Genomic DNA, 24,453 nt, shown 5'->3' with positions numbered 1-24,453 from the left:
TTGTCACGAGCTCGCTCCTGCGACTCGCTACCAGCTTCGCGATCTCGCCCGGCACGCCATCGACTCCTGCAGCCTTCTTGGAGTTCATTCTTCCGGCGGCATCGACGACATCGCCTTCGCCGATGGCGACGCTGAGGCTAATATCTCCTTCTTCTTCGTGCTCTGCCTCTTCGCGGCCCTCATAATTGGGGGGTCCGTGTCCCAGGGTGAATAGCCTCTGTAGGACTGCCTTCAACATGTCGATCGGCATGTCGTTTGTTGGTCCCTTGCTTTTACACTTCTTCATGACCGTGCGATAGGGTTTGCCCCAAGGGTCGCTCTCCAGTATCTTGCAGTATACAGCCCAAGCTGTTTTTTTGCTACAGGCGATCTCCTTTTTTAACTGCCTACGGATCTCCTTGAAGGCGTTGACGAGGGGCTCGGTGTTGCCGGCGTTCTTCTTTCTTTCTCTCGTCACCTTCCTGAGCGCTTTGTGCGCCTGCGCTCCCAGTTCCGCGATCCTCTGGTTCCACCAGTAGTTCGCGTACTTGTGGCTCGCTGCGCCGTTCGACTTCCTTAGCATCCCTTCGCACGCACCTTCTATGCTCTTTTGCAAGAGCTCGGCCCCATCCTCACCGCTAGCCGCGTAGAGGTCCTCCTTCTTCAGTGTGACGTCGAATCTGCTCAGGAACTCCTCCGGCGACATGTCCTTGGTCACGTACCTGTAGAACTTCGATACGGTTCGGGTCCTTCTCGTCTTAAACCTGTGGAGCACGTACAGATGGTCCGAGGCCGAGTATTTGTCTAAGACCGCGCTTCCGGCGTGTATCTCGCTGACCTTGTTGGATACGCTCATTATGTCGGGGAAGCTCGTCTTCCCGTTCATGAAGAAGGTGTACTTTTCCTTGAGCCTCAATGGAAACACCCGGTGGGCGCTTAGTGCCTCCATTAAGACTCTCCCTCTCTTGTCTGTGGTCGATCCTCCCCAACAGGTTGACTTTGCGTTGAAGTCTCCGGCCACGACGACCTTGTCGTGTCTTCTAGTAACACTCTTCGTCATAGCCGACAGCGTGTCTATGTATTTGCAGTATGCTGGCTTGTTTATGTTGGGCGAACAGTATCCGCTGAAGCAGAAGACGTCGCCAACACGGACGCCCACTATCCCGTCGCTCGTGACCTCCGATGCTTCATCAGGCAGCTTGCCATTGAGGAGTGTGACCCATATCGAGGCGTCTCCTTTGGTGTCATTAAACCAGTGCGGTAGCTGCCTGTTCGGCTCGGAAATTATTATTATATCCGGCCTAAGTTCGATCGCGCATTGGTGCATCATGTCCTGCGCCAGCTTGCATCTATTGAGGTTTATCTGCAGTATCCTCATTTACCCGCTTTCAACCGCCTTCTATATTCTGGACAAGCCAGGGATCCGGTTACGTGGTCAAATTTCACTCCTTTCTCCTTGCTGCAGATGGAGCAGCAGGGTGCGTTGGCGCAGTCAGCTATCGTGTGGTCTTTGGCTCCGCACTTCCTGCAAATCTCCTTTCCAGGGCTTATCGCCGTGCACTTGTTCGCGATATGCCCAAACATGTGACATCTGAAGCACTTTACCACATTTGGTAGTGCCTTTATCGAGGCTATCGTCAAGCCGGTTCTGATCTTCCGCCTCGCCCCCTCTTTGGCCAGGTAGGCTTTCGGCATCGTCACTATTGCCGATTGGGTGCCCCACGGCGCCATTTTTAGGGTCTTTACTTCGACCTCAGTGATGTCGCTTACGCCCAGTTGCTCTACTATCTCCCTGGCTAGTTCTTCCTTGCCTACGAGCGGGTCTATATCCCTAATCTCTACGGAGGTCTTGTCGCGCATTGGTAGCGCTCTCACCTTGCCTCTTAGCGCCGTGTTCATATCCGCCGCGGTCTTTTTGGCGTTGCTACCTGCTTTCAGCTCGATCAGGATGTCACCTGTTCTGGTCCTCCTGATCCCGCAGCTCTCTTTGAGGGATTCCCTTGCCCCCATCAAGTCTTTGTAGACCTGGATCCACTCCTTGTCCTGCCCTACTTTGACGAGGATGGCTTCGGGTCTGTTACGTATCCTCTTCGGTCCCTCCGGCCTCATTGGCTTGTCCAATGCCGCCCTTCCTGCGTTCGCCTTCCTGACCACCGTCGGGGTGTCCGTTCCTTTTCCTCTCCTTCCGCGGGCAGGGATCCAGTCTTCCTTTACATCGCTGTCCGTGCATTCCGTGGTCGCTTTTACTGAGCTGTTGCCGGCACAGGCTCCTGCGTAGGAGGCCTCCGCGGTCGTTGGTCTCTTTCTCTTGGTGTCTCCCTTCCCCTCGACGGGCGATATCTCCTTCCTTTTTCCTTCCTTCTCCTCAGTCCTCCCCGGAGGGGTGGTCATCCTGGTGGCCGTGACTGTCCTCGCGTTCCTCTTGAGCCTCATCTCGTCCAACATCGAGTGGAGCTTGATTGCTTTTTTACTGATGGCGTCCCTCCTTTTCTTGATGTCGGTATCCTTTTTGCTCATGAGGTAGAGTCTGCTACCTATGTGTTGGATTTCGCGGAAGACTTCTGTGATGATTTCCGTCATCGCCTTCCATTCGCTCATCTTAATGACGATGCTGTCCTCGTCGTTGCCTTCGGTCTCGGCCGTTGCTCTGTTCGCCATGGCCTTCCTCCTGAGCCATTCTCTTGGTGCCGCCGCTTCGCTGCCGCTGTCCGACATTTCCGCCGGCGTGTCTGGCTCCGAGGTGCTGGCCGCTTCGTCCCTCGTTGCCCCCGGCTGGCTCCTGGCCAGGCTTCTCGTTATCATGCACGCGCCCCCCTCCATTGGGGACTTTCTCATATATCTGGTGACCTTGTCACCTCTGAAGATTCTTTCCTTGGCGATTCGGGTCGCCTTTTCGGTGAGTGGTGTCTTGTCCTTGAGTGCCTGCATTGGCATCTCGACATCCTCGATGATTCCCGCGTTGTCTTCATCAAATTCGAGGCATCTTCTAGTGCTTTTCATGCCCGTCATTTCCTCTGTGACAACTGCGGGTGTTTCTTGGTCCCCGGTCGTGTTTACCGAACGAGGGGAGGCCCTGGGATCGACCTTCCCCTCGCCGTTCGTCCAGTCGTTGGGTGACCGTCGGGTCGAGCCTGGGACGCTGCTCGAATCCCCGACGGGGCCTGGAAGCTCCGAAACCCCCTGAGCCGTAAGTTTACTTGACTTACAGTACTTGTCCATATTGTGCTTGTCTTATATACGTATATATATATATATATATATATATATATATATATATATATATATATACAACATATATATATATATATATATATACAACATATATATATATATATATATATATATATATATATATATATATGTTGTTTGAGATGGATGTCCTTCAACGTGGCCGGTCGTCGTATAATCCCGCTGTATCCTTCCGCGTGTATGCGATTCGTGACTGTTCGCCGCGGGGAGTTTTGACTGGCCCTCCACGGGGGCGCTCTCCACCACTCCTTGGTTACCCAGGTGGCCCGCACGGTGGCGCTTCGGTCGCGCGACCCAAGATGGCCCCCGCTCTGCCCCTAACCACACTTTTCACACACAGCACTTTCAATCGTTTCTCTCGCTTTTATACCAGCGAGCTCACCTATCACTTGTGTTCCCACTCATTCCGGCGCACTAGGAACTTCACTTTCGTGCACTTTCCGCCCGAATTCTTTAATATACCGGGATATTTCGGATATGCCTACGGAGCAACGAGCACGTGTCCGTTCGGCTTGCCGCCATCCATGTACTATTACGTTATAGCGTATAACGTTAAATTGGATCACTGTATGATGTATATCGTTATGTACTATTACATAATAACGTGTAACGTTATATTGGAGAACTATATGATGTATAACGTCATATACCATTACGTAATAACGTATAACGTTATGTACTATTACGTTATAACGTATAACGTTATATTGGATCACTATGTGATGTATATCGTTATGTACTATTACATAATAACGTGTAACGTTATATTGGATCACTATATGATGTATATCGATATCTACTATTACGTTATAACGTATAACGTTATATTGGATCACTATATGATGTATAACGTTACATACTATTACGTTACAACGTATAACGTTATGTATTATTACGTTACAACGTATAACGTTATGTACTATTACGTTACAACGTATAACGTTATGTACTATTACGTTATTACGTATAATATTACATTGGATCACTATTTGATGTATAACGTTACATACTATTACGTTACATCGAATAACGTTATATTGGATCACTATATGACGTAAAACGTTATATACTATGACGTTACAACGTATAACGTTATGTACTATTACGTTATAACGTATAACGTTATGTACTATTACGTTACAACGTATAACGTTATATTGGATCACTATATGGTGTTTAACGTTATAAAGTATTACGTAATAACGCATAAAGTTATGATCTATTAGGTTATAACGTATAACATTATATTGGATCACTATATGATGTATAACGTTACTTACTATAACGTTACATCGAATAATGATATATTGGATTACTATATGACGTGAAACGTTATATACTATTACGTTACAACGTATAACGTTATGTATTTCTACGTTACTGCGTATTACGTTATGTACTATTACGCTACAACGTATAACGTTATGTACTATTACGTTATTACGTATAATATTACATTGGATCACTATTTGATGTATAACGTTACATACTATTACGTTACATCGAATAACGTTATATTGGATCACTATATGACGTAAAACGTTATATACTATGACGTTACAACGTATAACGTTATGTACTATTACGTTATAACGTATAACGTTATATTAGATCACTGTATGACGCAAAACGTTATATACTATTACATTACAACGTATGACGTTATGTATTATTACGTTACAACGTATAACGTTATGTACTATTACGTTATAACGTGTAACGTTATGTACTATTACGTTATAACGCATAAGATTATATTGGATCACTATATGATGTATAACGTTACATACTATAACGTTACATCGAATAACGATATATTGGATTACTATATGACGTGAAACGTTATATACTATTACGTTACAACGTATAACGTTATGTATTTTTACGTTACAACCTATTACGTTATGTACTATTACGTTACAACGTGTAACGTTATGTACTATTACGTTATTACGTATAATATTATATTGGATCATTATTTGATGTATAACGTTACATGCTATTACGTTACATCGAATAACGTTATATTGCATCACTATATGACGTAAAACGTTATATACTATTACGTTACAACGTATAACGTTATGTACTATTACGTTATTACGTAGAACGCTATATTAGGATCACCATATGACGTATAACGTTAAATACTATTACGTAACAACGTATAACGCTATGTACTATTACTTTATTACGTATAACGTTATATTGGATCACTATAAGATGTATAACGTTATATACTATTACGTTACAACGTATAACGTTATGTACTATTACGTTATAATGTATAACGTTATGTACTATTATGTTATAACGTATAACGTTATATTGGATCACTATATGACGTGTAACGTTATATACCATTACGTTACAACGTATAACGTTATGTACTATTACGTTATAATGTATAACGTTATGTACTATTACGTTATAACGTATAACGTTATATTGGATCACTATATGACGTGTAACGTTATATACTATTACGTTACAACGTATAACGTTATGTACTATTACGTTATAATGTATAACGTTATGTACTATTATGTTATAACGTATAACGTTATATTGGATCACTATATGACGTGTAACGTTATATACCATTACGTTACAACGTATAACGTTATGTACTATTACGTTATAATGTATAACGTTATGTACTATTACGTTATAACGTATAATATTATATTGGATCACTATTTGATGTATAACGTTACATGCTATTATGTTACATCGAGTAACGTTATATTGGATCACTATATGGTGTATAACGTTGCATTATATTACGTTACATCGAAAAGCGTTATATTGGATCACTATATGATTTATATCGTTATTACACTATTATGTTACAACGTATAACGTTATATGCTATTACGTTACAACGTATAATGTTATGTACTATTACGTTATTACGTATAATATTATCACTATTTGATGTATAAGGATGTAATAGGATCACTATTTGATGTATAAGGTTATATACTATTACGTTACAACGTATAACGGTATGAACTATTAAGTTATAGCCTATAACTTTATATTGGATCACTATATGATGTATAACGTTACATACTATTACGTTACAACGTATAACGTTACATACTATAACGTTACATCGAATAAGGATATATTGGAATACTATATGACGTGAAACGTTATATACTATTACGTTACAACGAATAAAGTTATGTATTGTTACGTTACAACGTATTACGTTATGTACTATTACGTAACAACGTATAACGCTATGTACTATTACTTTATAACGTATAACGATATATTGGTTCACTATATGATGTATAAGGTTATATACTATTACGTTACAACGTATAACGTTATGTAGTATTACGTTATAACGTATCACGTTACAGACTATTACGTTACATCGAATAACGTTATATTGGATCACTATATGACGTAAAACGTTATATACTATTACGTTACAACGTATAACGTTATCCTCTATTACGTTATAACGTGTAAGGCTATATTAGAATCACTATATGACGTATAACGTTAAATACTATTACGTAATAACGTATAACGCTATGTACTATTACGTTATAACGTATAACGTTATATTAGATCACTATATAACGTAAAACGTTATATACTATCACGTTACAACGTATAACGTTATGTATTATTACGTTACAACGTATAACGTTATGTACTATACGTTACAACGTATAACGATATGTACTATTACATTATAACGTATAACGATATATCGGTTCACTATATGATGTATAAGGTTATGTAATATTACGTTACAACGTATAACGTTATGTATTTTTACGTTACAACGTATTACGTTATGTACTATTACGTTATAACGTATAACGTTATGTACTATTACGATATAACGTATAACGATATATTGGTTCACTATATGATGTATAAGGTTATATACTATTACGTTACAACGTATAACGTTATGTAGTATTACGTTATAACGTATCACGTTACATACTATTACGTTACATCGAATAACGTTATATTGGATCACTATATGACCTAAAACGTTATATACTATTACGTTACAACGTATAACGTTATGTACTATTACGTTATAACTTATAACGTTATATTAGATCACTATATGACGTAAAACGTTATATACTATTACGTTACAACGTATAACGTTATGTATTATTACGTTATAACGTATAACGTTACATACTATTACGATACATCGAATAACGTTATATTGGACCACTATATGACGTAAAACGTTATATACTATTACGCTACAACGTATAACGTTAGGTACTATTACGTTATAACGTATAACGCTATATTGGGACCACTATATGACGTATAACGTTAAATACTATTACGTTACAACGTATGACGTTATGTATTATTACGTTACAACGTATAACGTTATGTACTATTACGTTATAACGTATAACGTTACGTACTATTACGTTATAACGTATAACGATATATTGGTTCACTATATGATGTATAAGGTTATATACTAATACGTTACAACGTATAACGTTATGTAGTATTACGTTATAACGTGTAACGTTATGTACTATTACGTTATAACGTATAACGTTATGTACTATTACGTTATAACGTATAACGTTATATTGGATCGTAATATGATGTGTAACGTTGTATAATATTACGTTACAACGTGATACGTAATGTACTATTATGTTAAAACGTATAACGTTATATTGGATGACTATACGATGTTTAACGTTACATACTATTACGTTACAACGTTTAACGTTATGTACTATTACGTTATAACGTATAGCGTTATATTAGATCACTATATGACGTAAAACGTTATATAGTATTACGTTACAACGTATAACGTTATGTATTATTACGTTATAACGTATAACGTTAGATACTATTACGTTACATCGAATAACGCTATATTGGATCACTGTATGACGTAAAACGTTATATACTCTTACGTTACAACGTATAACGTTAGGTACTATTACGTTATAACGTATCACGCTATATTGGGATCACTATATGACGTAAAACGTTATATACTATTACGTGACAACGTATAACGTTATGTATTATTACGTTATAACGTATAACGTTACATACTATTACGATACATCGAATAACGTTATATTGGATCACTATATGACGTAAAACGTTATATACTATTACGCTACACCGTATAACATTAGGTACTATTACGTTATAACGTATAACGCTATATTGGGATCACTATATGACGTATAACGTTAAATACTATTACGTTACAACGTATGACGTTATGTATTATTACGTTACAACGTATAACGTTATGTACTATTACGTTATAACGTATAACGTTACGTACTATTACGTTATAGCGTATAACGGTATATTGGTTCACTATATGATGTATAAGGTTATATACTATGACGTTACAACGTATAACGTTATGTAGTATTACGTTATAACGTGTAACGTTATGTACTATTACGTTATAACGTATAACGTTATGTACTATTACGTTATAACGTATAACGTTATATTGGATCGCTATATGTTGTTTAACGTTACATACTATTACGTTACATCGAATAACGTTATATTGCATCACTATATGACGTAAAACGTTATATACTATTACGTTACAACGTATAACGTTAGGTACTATTACGTTATAACGTATAACGCTATATTGGGATCACTATATGACGTATAACGTTAAATACTATTACGTTACAACGTATGACGTTATGTATTATTACGTTACAACGTATAACGTTATGTACTATTACGTTATAACGTATAACGTTACGTACTATTACGTTATAGCGTATAACGATATATTGGTTCACTATATGATGTATAAGGTTATATACTATTACGTTACAACGTAGAACGTTATGTAGTATTACGTTATAACGTATAACGTTATGTACCATTACGTTATAACGTATAACGTTATATTGGATCACTATATGTTGTTTAACGTTACATACTATTACGTTACATCGAATAACGTTATATTGCATCACTATATGACGTAAAACGTTATATACTATTACGTTACAACGTATAACGTTAGGTACTATTACGTTATAACGTATAAAGCTATATTGGGATAACTATATGACGTATAACGTTAAATACTATTACGTTACAACGTATGACGTTATGTATTATTACGTTACAACGTATAACGTTAAATACTATTACGTAATAACGTATAACGCTATGTACTATTACTTTATAACGTATAACGTTATATTGGATCACTATATGATGTATAACGTTATATACTATTACGTTACAACGTATAACGTTATGTACTATTACGTTATAATGTATAACGTTATGTACTATTACGTTATAACGTATAACGTTATATTGGATCACTATACGAATTGTAACGTTAAATACTATTACGTAATAACGTATAACGTTATGTACTATTACGTTATAACGTATAACGTTATATTAGATCACCATATGACGTAAAACGAACATACTATGCCGTTACAACGTATAACGTTATGTACTATTACGTTATAACGTATAACGTTATATTGGATCACTATATGATGTATATCGTTATGTACTATTACATAATAACGAATAACGTTATATTGGATCACTATATGATGTATATCAATATGTACTATTACGTTATAACGTATAACGTTTTATTGGATTACTATATGATGTGTAACGTTAAATACTATTACGTTACAACGTGAAACGTTATGTACTATTATGTTGGAAAGTATAACGTTATATTGGATCACTATATGATGTATAACGTTACATACTATTACGTTACAACGTATAACGTTATGTACTATTACGTTATAACGTATAACGTTATATTAGATCACTATATGACGTAAAACGTTATATACTATTACGTTACAACGTATAACGTTATGTACTATTACGTTATTACGTATAATATTAACACTATTTGATGTATAAGGATGTAATAGGATCACTATTTGATGTATAAGGTTATATACTATTACGTTACAACGTATAACGTTATGTAGTATTACGTTATAACGTATAACGTTACATACTATTACGTTACATCGAATATCGTTATATTGGATCACTATATGACGTAAAACGTTATATACTATTACGTTACAACGTATAACGTTATCCTCTATTACGTTATAACGTATAACGCTATATTAGAATCACTATATGTCGTATAACGTTAAATACTATTACGTAATAACGTATAACGCTATGTACTATTACGTTATAACGTATAACGTTATATTGGATCACTATATGATGTGTAACATTATATGCCATTACGTTACAACGTATAACGTTATGTACTAATACGTTACAACGTATTACGTTATGTACTATTACGTTACAACGTATAACGTTATGTATTATTACGTTATTACGTATAATATTACATTGGATTACTATTTGATGTATAACGTTACATACTATTACGTTACAACGTATAACGTTATGTATTTTTACGTTACAACGTATTACGTTATGTACTATTACGTTACAACGTATAACGTTATGTACTATTACGTTATAACGTATAACGTTATGTACTATTACGTTATAACGTATAACGTTATATTGGATCGCTATATGATGTGTAACGTTATATAATATTACGTTACAACGTGAAACGTAATGTACTATTATGTTAAAACGTATAACGTTATGTAGTATTACGTTATAACGTGTAACGTTATGTACTATTACGTTATAACGTATAACGTTATGTACTATTACGTTATAACGTATAACGTTATATTGGATCGCTATATGATGTGTAACGTTATATAATATTACGTTCCAACGTGAAACGTAATGTACTATTATGTTAAAACGTATAACGTTATATTGGATGACTATATGATGTTTAACGTTACATACTATTACGTTACAACGTATAACGTTATGTACTATTACGTTGTAACGTATAACGTTATATTAGATCACTATATGATGTAAAACGTTATATACTATTACGTTACAACGTATAACGTTATGTATTATTACGATATAACGTATAACGTTAGATACTATTACGTTACATCGAATAACGCTATATTGGATCACTATATGACGTAAAACGCTATATACTATTACGTTACAACGTATTAGGTTATGTACTATTACGTTATTACATATAATATTATCACTATTTGATGTATAAGGATGTAATAGGATCACTATTTGATGTATAACGTTACATACTATTACGTTACATCGAATAACGTTATATTGGATCACTATATGACTTAAAACGTTATATACTATGACGTTACAACGTATAACGTTATGTACTATTACGTTATAACGTATAACGTTATATTAGATCACTATATGACGTAAAACGTTATATACTATTTCGTTACAACGTATAACGTTATGTATTATTACGATATAACGTATAACGTTAGATACTATTACGTTACATCGAATAGCACTATATTGGATCACTATATGACGTAAAACGTTATATACTATTACGTTACAACGTATAACGTTAGGTACTATTACGTTATAACGTATAACGCTATATTGGGATCACTATATGACGTATAACGTTATGTACTATTACGTTATTACGTATAATATTATCACTATTTGATGTATAAGGATGTAATAGGATCACTATTTGATGTATAAGGTTATATACTATTACGTTACAACGTATAACGTTATGTACTATTACGATACATCGTATAACGTTATATTGGATCACTATATGGTGTCTAACGTTATATACTATTACGTAATAACGTATAAAGTTATGATCTATTAAGTTACAACGTATAACATTATATTGGATCACTATGTGATGTATAACGTTACATACTATTACCTTACATCGAATAACGTTATATTGGACCACTATATGACGTAAAGCGTTAAATACTATTACGTTACAACGTATAACGTTATGTATTATTATGTTACAACGTTTAACTTTATGTACTATTACGTTATAGCGTATAACGTTAAATTGGATCACTGTATGATGTATATCGTTATGTACTATTACATAATAACGTGTAACGTTATATTGGAGCACTATATGATGTATAACGTTATATACTATTACGTAATAACGTATAACGTTATGTACTATTACGTTATAACGTATAACGTTATATTGGATCACTATGTGATGTATATCGTTATGTACTATTACATAATAACGTGTAACGTTATATTGGATCACTATATGATGTATATCGATATCTACTATTACGTTATAACGTATAACGTTATATTGGATCACTATATGATGTATAACGTTATGTATTATTACGTTACAACGTATAACGTTATGTACTATTACGTTATAACGTATAACGTTATATTGGATCACTATACGAATTGTAACGTTAGATACTATTACGTAATAACGTATAACGTTATGTACTATTACGTTATTACGTATAATATTATCACTATTTGATGTATAAGGATGTAATAGGATCACTATTTGATGTATAAGGTTATATACTATTACGTTGCAACGTATAACGTTATGTACAATTACGTTATAACGTATAACGTTATATTGGATCACTATATGATGTATATCGTTATGTACTATTACATAATAACGAGTAACGTTATATTGGATCACTATATGATGTATATCGATATGTACTATTACGTTATAACGTATAACGTTTTATTGGATCACTATATGATGTGTAACGTTAAATACTATTACGTTACAACGTGAAACGTTATGTACTATTATGTTGGAAAGTATAACGTTATATTGGATCACTATATGATTTATAACGTTACATACTATTACGTTACAACGTATAACGTTATGTACTATTACGTTATAACGTATAACGTTATATTAGATCACTATATGACGTAAAACGTTATATACTATTACGTTACAACGTATAACGTTATGTACTATTACGTTATTACGTATAATATTATCACTATTTGATGTATAAGGATGTAATAGGATCACTATTTGATGTATAAGGTTATATACTATTACGTTGCAACGTATAACGTTATGAACAATTACGTTATAACGTATAACGTTATATTAGATCACTATATGACGTAAAACGTTATATACTATTACGTTACAACGTATAACGTTATGTAATATTACGTTATTACGTATAATATTAACACTATTTGATGTATAAGGATGTAATAGGATCACTATTTGATGTATAAGGTTATATACTATTACGTTACAACGTATAACGTTATGTAGTATTACGTTATAACGTATAACGTTACATACTATTACGTTACATCGAATATCGTTATATTGGATCACTATATGACGTAAAACGTTATATACTATTACGTTACAACGTATAACGTTATCCTCTATTACGATATAACGTATAACGCTATATTAGAATCACTATATGTCGTATAACGTTAAATACTATTACGTAATAACGTATAACGCTATGTACTATTACGTTATAACGTATAACGTTATATTGGATCACTATATGATGTGTAACATTATATGCCATTACGTTACAACGTATAACGTTATGTACTAATACGTTACAACGTATTACGTTATGTACTATTACGTTACAACGTATAACGTTATGTACTATTACGTTATTACGTATAATATTACATTGGATTACTATTTGATGTATAACGTTACATACTATTACGTTACAACGTATAACGTTATGTATTTTTACGTTACAACGTATTACGTTATGTACTATTACGTTACAACGTATAACGTTATGTACTATTACGTTATTACGTATAATATTACATTGGATTACTATTTGATGTATAACGTTACATACTATTACGTTACAACGTATAACGTTAGGTACTATTACGTTATAACGTATAACGCTATATTGGGATCACAATATGACGTATAACGTTAAATGCTATTACGTTACAACGTATGACGTTATGTATTATTACGTTACAACGTATAACGTTATGTACTATTACGTTATAACGTATAACGTTACGTACTATTACGTTATAACGTATAACGATATATTGGTTCACTATATGATGTATAAGGTTATATACTATTACGTTACAACGTATAACGTTATGTAGTATTACGTTATAACGTATAACGTTATGTACTATTACGTTATAACCTATAACGTTACGTACTATTACGTTATAACGTATAACGATATATTGGATCGCTATATGATGTGTAACGTTATATAATATTACGTTACAATGTGAAACGTAATGTACTATTATGTTAAAACGTATAACGTTATATTGGATGACTATATGATGTTTAACGTTACATACTATTACGTTACAACGTATAACGTTATGTACTATTACGTTGTAACGTATAACGTTATATTAGATCACTATATGATGTAAAACGTTATATACTATTACGTTACAACGTATAACGTTATGTATTATTACGATATAACGTATAACGTTAGATACTATTACGTTACATCGAATAACGTTATATTGGATCACTATATGACTTAAAACGTTATATACTATGACGTTACAACGTATAACGTTATGTACTATTACGTTATAACGTATAACGTTATATTAGATCACTATATGACGTATAACGTTATATACTATTACGTTACAACGTATAACGTTATGTATTATTACGATATAACGTATAACGTTAGATACTATTACGTTACATCGAATAACACTATATTGGATCACTATATGACGTAGAACGTTATATACTATTACGTTACAACGTATAACGTTAGGTACTATTACGTTAGAACGTATAACGCTATATTGGGATCACTATATGACGTATAACGTTATGTACTATTACGTTATTACGTATAATATTATCACTATTTGATGTATAAGGATGTAATAGGATCACTATTTGATGTATAAAGTTATATACTATTACGTTACAACGTATAATGTTATGTACTATTACGTTACATTGTATAATGTTATATTGGATCACTATATGGTGTTTAACGTTATATACTATTACGTAATAACGTATAAAGTTGTGATCTATTAAGTTACAACGTATAACATTACATTGGATCACTATATGATGTATAACGTTACATACTATTACCTTACATCGAATAACGTTATATTGGACCATTATATGACGTAAAGCGTTATATACTATTACGTTACAACGTATAACGTTATGTATTATTATGTTACAACGTTTAACTTTATGTACTATTACGTTATAGCGTATAACGTTAAATTGGATCACTATATGATGTATAACGTTATATACTATTACGTTACAACGTATAACGTTATGTATTATTACGATATAACGTATAACGTTAGATACTATTACGTTACATCGAATAACGCTATATTGGATCACTATATGACGTAAAACGTTATATACTATTACGTTACAACGTATAACGTTAGGTACTATTACGTTATAACGTATAACGCTATATTGGGATCACTATATGACGTATAACGGTAAATACTATTACGTTACAACGTATGACGTTATGTATTATTACGTTACAACGTATAACGTTATGTACTATTACGTTATAACGTATAACGTTACGTACTATTACGTTATAGCGTATAACGATATATTGGTTCACTATATGATGTATAAGGTTATATACTATTACGTTACAACGTATAACGTTATGTAGTATTACGTTATAACGTATAACGTTACATACTATTACGTTACATCGAATAACGTTATATTGGATCACTATATGACGTAAAACGTTATATACTATTATGTTACAACGTATAACGTTATGTATTATTACGTTATAACGTATAACGTTACATACTATTACGTTACATCGAATAACGTTATATTGGATCACTATATGACGTAAAACGTTATATACTATTACGTTACAAAGTATAACGTTAGGTACTATTACGTTATAACGTATTACGCTATATTGGGATCACTATATGACGTATAACGTTAAATACTATTACGTTAAAACGTATGACGTTTTGTATTATTACGTTACAACGTATAACGTTATATTGGATCCCTATATGATGTGTAACGTTATATACCATTACGTTACAACGTATAACGTTATGTACTATTACGCTATAACGTATAACGTTATATTGGATCACTATATGGTGTTTAACGTTACATACTATTACGTTACATCGAATAACGTTATATTGGATCACTATATGACGTAAAACGTTATATACTATGACGTTACAACGTATAACGTTATGTACTATTACGTTATAACGCATAACGCTATATTGGATCACTATATGATGTATAACGTTACATACTATTGCGTTACAACGTAAAACGTTATGTACTATTATGTTAGAACGTATAACGTTATATTGGATCACTATATGATGTATAACGTTACATACTATTACGTTACAACGTATAACGTTATGTACTATTACGTTATAACTTATAACGTTATATTAGATCACTATATGACGTAAAACGTTATATAGTATTACGTTACAACGTATGAAGTTATGTATTATTACGTTACAACGTATAACGTTATGTACTATTACGTTGTAACGTATAACGTCAAGTACTATTACGTTATAACGCATAAGATTATATTGGATCACTATATGATGTATAACGTTACATACTATAACGTTACATCGAATAACGATATATTGCATCACTACATGACGTAAAACGTTTTATACTATTACGTTACAACGTATAACGTTATGTACTATTACGTTATTACGTATAACGCTATATTAGGATCACCATATGACGTATAATGTTAAATACCATTACGTAATAACGTATAACGCTATGTACTATTACTTTATAACGTATAACGTTATATTGATTCACTATATGATGTATAACGTCATATACTATTATGTTACAACGTATAACGTTATGTACTATTACGTTATAATGTATAACGTTATGTACTGTTACGTTATAACTTATAACGTTATATTGGATCACTATATGGTGTTTAACGTTACATACTATTACGTTACATCGAATAACGTTATATTGGATCACTATATGACGTAAAACGTATATACTATGACGTTATATTATATTATATACTACGTTATATTATATACTATGACGTTACAACGTATAACGTTACGTACTATTACGTTATAGCGTATAACGATATATTGGTTCACTATATGATGTATAAGGTGATATACTATTACGTTACAACGTATAACGTTATGTAGTATTACGTTATAACGTATAACGTTACATACTATTACGTTACATCGAATAACGTTATATTGGATCACTATATGACGTAAAACGTTATATACTATTATGTTACAACGTATAACGTTATGTATTATTACGTTATAACGTATAACGTTACATACTATTACGTTACATCGAATAACGTTATATTGGATCACTATATGACGTAAAACGTTATATACTATTACGTTACAAAGTATAACGTTAGGTACTATTACGTTATAACGTATTACGCTATATTGGGATCACTATATGACGTATAACGTTAAATACTATTACGTTAAAACGTATGACGTTTTGTATTATTACGTTACAACGTATAACGTTATATTGGATCCCTATATGATGTGTAACGTTATATACCATTACGTTACAACGTATAACGTTATGTACTATTACGCTATAACGTATAACGTTATATTGGATCACTATATGGTGTTTAACGTTACATACTATTACGTTACATCGAATAACGTTATATTGGATCACTATATGACGTAAAACGTTATATACTATGACGTTACAACGAATAACGTTATGTACTATTACGTTATAACGCATAACGCTATATTGGATCACTATATGATGTATAACGTTACATACTATTGCGTTACAACGTAAAACGTTATGTACTATTATGTTAGAACGTATAACGTTATATTGGATCACTATATGATGTTTAACGTTACATACTATTACGTTACAACGTATAACGTTATGTACTATTACGTTATAACGTATAACGTTATGTTAGATCACTATATGACGTAAAACGTTATGTACAATTACGTTACAACGTATAACGTTATATACTATTAAGTTACAACGTATAACGTTATGTACTATTACGTTATTACGTATAATATTATCACTATTTGATGTATAAGGAAGTAATAGGATCACTATTTGATGTATAAGGTTATATACTATTACGTTACGTCGAACAACGTTATATTGGACCAGTATATGACGTAAAACGTTATATACTATTACGTTACAACGAATAACGTTATGTATTATTACGTTACAACGTATAACTTTATGTACTATTACGTTATAGCGTATTACGTTAAATTTGATCACTATATGATGTATATCGTTATGTACTATTACGTTATAACGTATAACGTTATATTGGATCACTATATGATGTATATCGTTATATACTATTACGTTACAACGTGAAACGTTACGTACTATTATGTTAGAACGTATAACGTTATATTGGATCACTACATGATGTATAACGTTACATACTATTACGTTAGATCGTATAACGTTATGTACTATTACGTTATAACGTATAACGTTATAATAGATCACTATATGACGTAAAACGTTATATACTATTACGCTACAACGTATAACGTTATGTATTATTACGTTACAACGTATAACGTTATGTACTATTACGTTATAACGTATAACGTTATATTGGATCACTACATGGTGTTTAACGTTATAAAGTATTACGTAATAACGCATAAAGTTATGATTTATTAGGTTATAACGTAAAACATTATATTGGATCACTATATGATGCATAACGTTACTTACTATAACGTTACATCGAATAATGATATATTGGATTACTATATGACGTGAAACGTTATATACTATTACGTTACAACGTATAACGTTATGTATTTTTACGTTACAACGTATTACGTTATGTAGTATTACGTTACAACGTATAACGTTATATTGGATGACTATATGATGTTTAACGTTACATGCTATTACGTTACAACGTATAACGTTATGTACTATTACGTTATGACGTATAACGTTATGTTAGATCACTATATGACGTAAAACGTTATATACTATTACGTTACAACGTATAACGTTATGTATTATTACGTTACAACGTATAACGTTATGTACTATTACGTTACAACGTATATCGTTATGTACTATTACGTTATAACGTATAACGATATATCGGTTCACTATATGATGTATAAGGTTATGTACTATTACGTGACAACGTATAACGTTATGTATATTTACGTTACAACGTATTACGTTATGTACTATTAAGTTACAACGTATAACGTTATGTACTATTACGTTATTACGTATAATATTATATTGGATCACTATTTGATGTATATCGTTACATACTATTACGTTACACCGAATAACGTTATATTGGATCACTATATGACGTAAAACGTTATATACTATTACGTTACAACGTATAACGTTATGCATTATTACGTTACAACGTATAACGTTATGTACTATTACGTTACAACGTATAACGTTATATTGGATCACTATATGGTGTTTAACGTTATAAAGTATTACGTAATAACGCATAAAGTTATGATCTATTAGGTTATAACGTATAACATTATATTGGATCAATATATGATGTATAACGTTACTTACTATAACGTTACATCGAATAATGATATATTGGATTACTATATGACGTAAAACGTTATATACTATTACGTTACAACGTATAACGTTATGTATTTTTACGTTACAACGTATTACGTTAAGTACTATTACGTTACAACGTATAACGTTATGTACTATTACGTTATTACGTATAATATTACATTGGATCACTATTTGATGTATAACGTTACATACTATTACGTTACATCGAATAACGTTATATTGGATCACTATATGACGTAAAACGTTATATGCTATTACGCTACAACGTATAACGTTAGGTACTATTACGTTATAACGTATAACGCTTTATTGGGATCACTATATGACGTATAACGTTAAATACTATTACGTTACAACGTATAACGTTATGTACTACTACGTTATAACGTACAACGTTTTATTGGATCACTATATGATGTGTAACGTTAAATACTATTACGTTACAACGTGAAACGTTATGTACTATTATGTTGGAAAGTATAACGTTAGATTGGATCACTATATGATGTATAACGTTACATACTATTACGTTACAACGTATAACGTTACGTACTATTACGTTATAACGTATAACGATATATTGGTTCACTATATGATGTATAAGGTTATATACTATTACGTTACAATGTATAACGTTATGTACTATTACGTTATAACGTATAACGTTATGTACTACTACGTTATAACGTACAACGTTTTATTGGATCACTATATGATGTGTAACGTTAAATACTATTACGTTACAACGTGAAACGTTATGTACTATTATGTTGGAAAGTATAACGTTAGATTGGATCACTATATGACGTAAAACGTTATATGCTATTACGCTACAACGTATAACGTTAGGTACTATTACGTTATAACGTATAACGCTTTATTGGGATCACTATATGACGTATAACGTTAAATACTATTACGCTACAACGTATAACGTTAGGTACTATTACGTTATAACGTATAACGCTTTATTGGGATCACTATATGACGTATAACGTTAAATACTATTACGTTACAACGTATAACGTTATATTAGATCACTATATGACGCAAAACGTTATATACTATTACATTACAACTTATGACGTTATGTATTATTACGTTACAACGTATAACGTTATGTACTATTACGTTATAACGTGTAACGTTATGTACTATTACGTTATAACGCATAAGATTATATTGGATCACTATATGATGTATAACGTTACTTACTATAACGTTACATCGAATAATGATATATTGGATTACTATATGACGTGAAACGTTATATACTATTACGTTACAACGTATAACGTTATGTATTTTTACGTTACAACCTATTACGTTATGTACTATTACGTTACAACGTGTAACGTTATGTACTATTACGTTATTACGTATAATATTATATTGGATCATTATTTGATGTATAACGTTACATGCTATTACGTTACATCGAATAACGTTATATTGCATCACTATATGACGTAAAACGTTATATACTATTACGTTACAACGTATAACGTTATGTACTATTACGTTATTACGTATAACGCTATATTAGGATCACCATATGACGTATAACGTTAAATACTATTACGTTACAACGTATAACGTTATGTACTACTACGTTATAACGTACAACGTTTTATTGGATCACTATATGATGTGTAACGTTAAATACTATTACGTTACAACGTGAAACGTTATGTACTATTATGTTGGAAAGTATAACGTTAGATTGGATCACTATATGATGTATAACGTTACATACTATTACGTTACAACGTATAACGTTACGTACAATTACGTTATAACGTATAACGATATATTGGTTCACTATATGATGTATAAGGTTATATACTATTACGTTACAACGTATAACGTTATGTACTATTACGTTATAACGTATAACGTTATGTACTATTACGTTATAACGTATAACGTTATGTACTATTACGTTATAACGTATAACGTTATGTACTATTACGTTATAACGTATAACGTTATATTGGATCGCTATATGATGTGTAACGTTATATGAAATTACGTTACAACGTATAACGTTATGTACTATTACGTTATTACATATAATATTATCACTATTTGATGTATAAGGGTGTAATAGAATCACTATTTGATGTATAAGGTTATTTACTATTACGTTACAACGTATAACGTTATGTACTACTACGTTATAACGTATAACGTTATATTAGATCACTATATGACGTAAGACGTTATATACTATTACGTTACAACGTATAACATTATGTACTATTACGTTATTACATATAATATTATCACTATTTGATGTATAAGGATGTAATAGGATCACTATTTGATGTATAAGGTTATATACTATTACGTTACATCGAGTAACGTTATATTGGATCACTATATGATGTAAAACGTTATATACTATGACGTTACAACGTATAACGTTATGTACTATTACGTTATAACGTATAACGTTATATTGGATCACTATATGATGTGTAACGTTATTAACTATTACGTAATAACGTATAAAGTTATGATCTATTAAGTTACAACGTATAACATTATATTGGACCACTATAAGACGTAAAACGTTATATACTATTACGTTCCAACGTATATCGTTATGTATTATTATGTTACAACGTTTAACTTTATGTACTATTACGTTATAGCGTATAACGTTAAATTGGATCACTATATGATGTATAACGTTATATACTATAACGTTATAACGTATAACGTTATATTGGATCACTATATGATGTATATCGTTATGTACTATTACATAATAACGTGTAACGTTATATTGGATCACTATATGATGTATAACGTTATATACTATTACGTAATAACGTATATCGTTATGTACTACTACGTTATAACGTACAACGTTTTATTGGATCACTATATGATGTGTAACGTTAAATACTATGACGTTACAACGTGAAACGTTATGTACTATTATGTTGGAAAGTATAACGTTAGATTGGATCACTATATGATGTAGAACGTTACATACTATTACGTTACAACGTATAACGTTATGTACTATTACGTTATAACGTATAACGTTATATTAGATCACTATATGACGTATAACGTTATATACTATTACGTTACAACGTATAACGTTATGTATTATTACGATATAACGTATAACGTTAGATACTATTACGTTACATCGAATAACACTATATTGGATCACTATATGACGTAGAACGTTATATACTATTACGTTACAACGTATAACGTTAGGTACTATTACGTTAGAACGTATAACGCTATATTGGGATCACTATATGACGTATAACGTTATGTACTATTACGTTATTACGTATAATATTATCACTATTTGATGTATAAGGATGTAATAGGATCACTATTTGATGTATAAAGTTATATACTATTACGCTAAAACGTATAATGTTATGTACTATTACGTTACATTGTATAACGTTATATTGGATCACTATATGGTGTTTAACGTTATATACTATTACGTAATAACGTATAAAGTTGTGATCTATTAAGTTACAACGTATAACATTACATTGGATCACTATATGATGTATAACGTTACATACTATTACCTTACATCGAATAACGTTATATTGGACCATTATATGACGTAAAGCGTTATATACTATTACGTTACAACGTATAACGTTATGTATTATTATGTTACAACGTTTAACTTTATGTACTATTACGTTATAGCGTATAACGTTAAATTGGATCACTATATGATGTATAACGTTATATACTATTACGTTACAACGTATAACGTTATGTATTATTACGATATAACGTATAACGTTAGATACTATTACGTTACATCGAATAACGCTATATTGGATCACTATATGACGTAAAACGTTATATACTATTACGTTACAACGTATAACGTTAGGTACTATTACGTTATAACGTATAACGCTATATTGGGATCACTATATGACGTATAACGGTAAATACTATTACGTTACAACGTATGACGTTATGTATTATTACGGTACAACGTATAACGTTATGTACTATTACGTTATAACGTATAACGTTACGTACTATTACGTTATAACGTATAACGATATATTGGTTCACTATATGATGTATAAGGTTATATACTATTACGTTACAACGTATAACGTTATGTAGTATTACGTTATAACGTATAACGTTACATACTATTACGTTACATCGAATAACGTTATATTGGATCACTATATGACGTAAAACGTTATATACTATTATGTTACAACGTATAACGTTATGTATTATTACGTTATAACGTATAACGTTACATACTATTACGTTACATCGAATAACGTTATATTGGATCACTATATGACGTAAAACGTTATATACTATTACGTTACAACGTATAACGTTATATTGGATCCCTATATGATGTGTAACGTTATATACCATTACGTTACAACGTATAACGTTATGTACTATTACGCTATAACGTATAACGTTATATTGGATCACTATATGGTGTTTAACGTTACATACTATTACGTTACATCGAATAACGTTATATTGGATCACTATATGACGTAAAACGTTATATACTATGACGTTACAACGTATAACGTTATGTACTATTACGTTATAACGCATAACGCTATATTGGATCA

Source organism: Bombus terrestris, chromosome 5 (genome assembly GCF_910591885.1).
Source record: "Bombus terrestris chromosome 5, iyBomTerr1.2, whole genome shotgun sequence".
Lineage (NCBI taxonomy): Eukaryota > Metazoa > Arthropoda > Insecta > Hymenoptera > Apidae > Bombus > Bombus terrestris.
The sequence above is the reverse complement of the archived record's forward strand: the minus strand, read 5'-3'. Positions refer to the sequence as shown.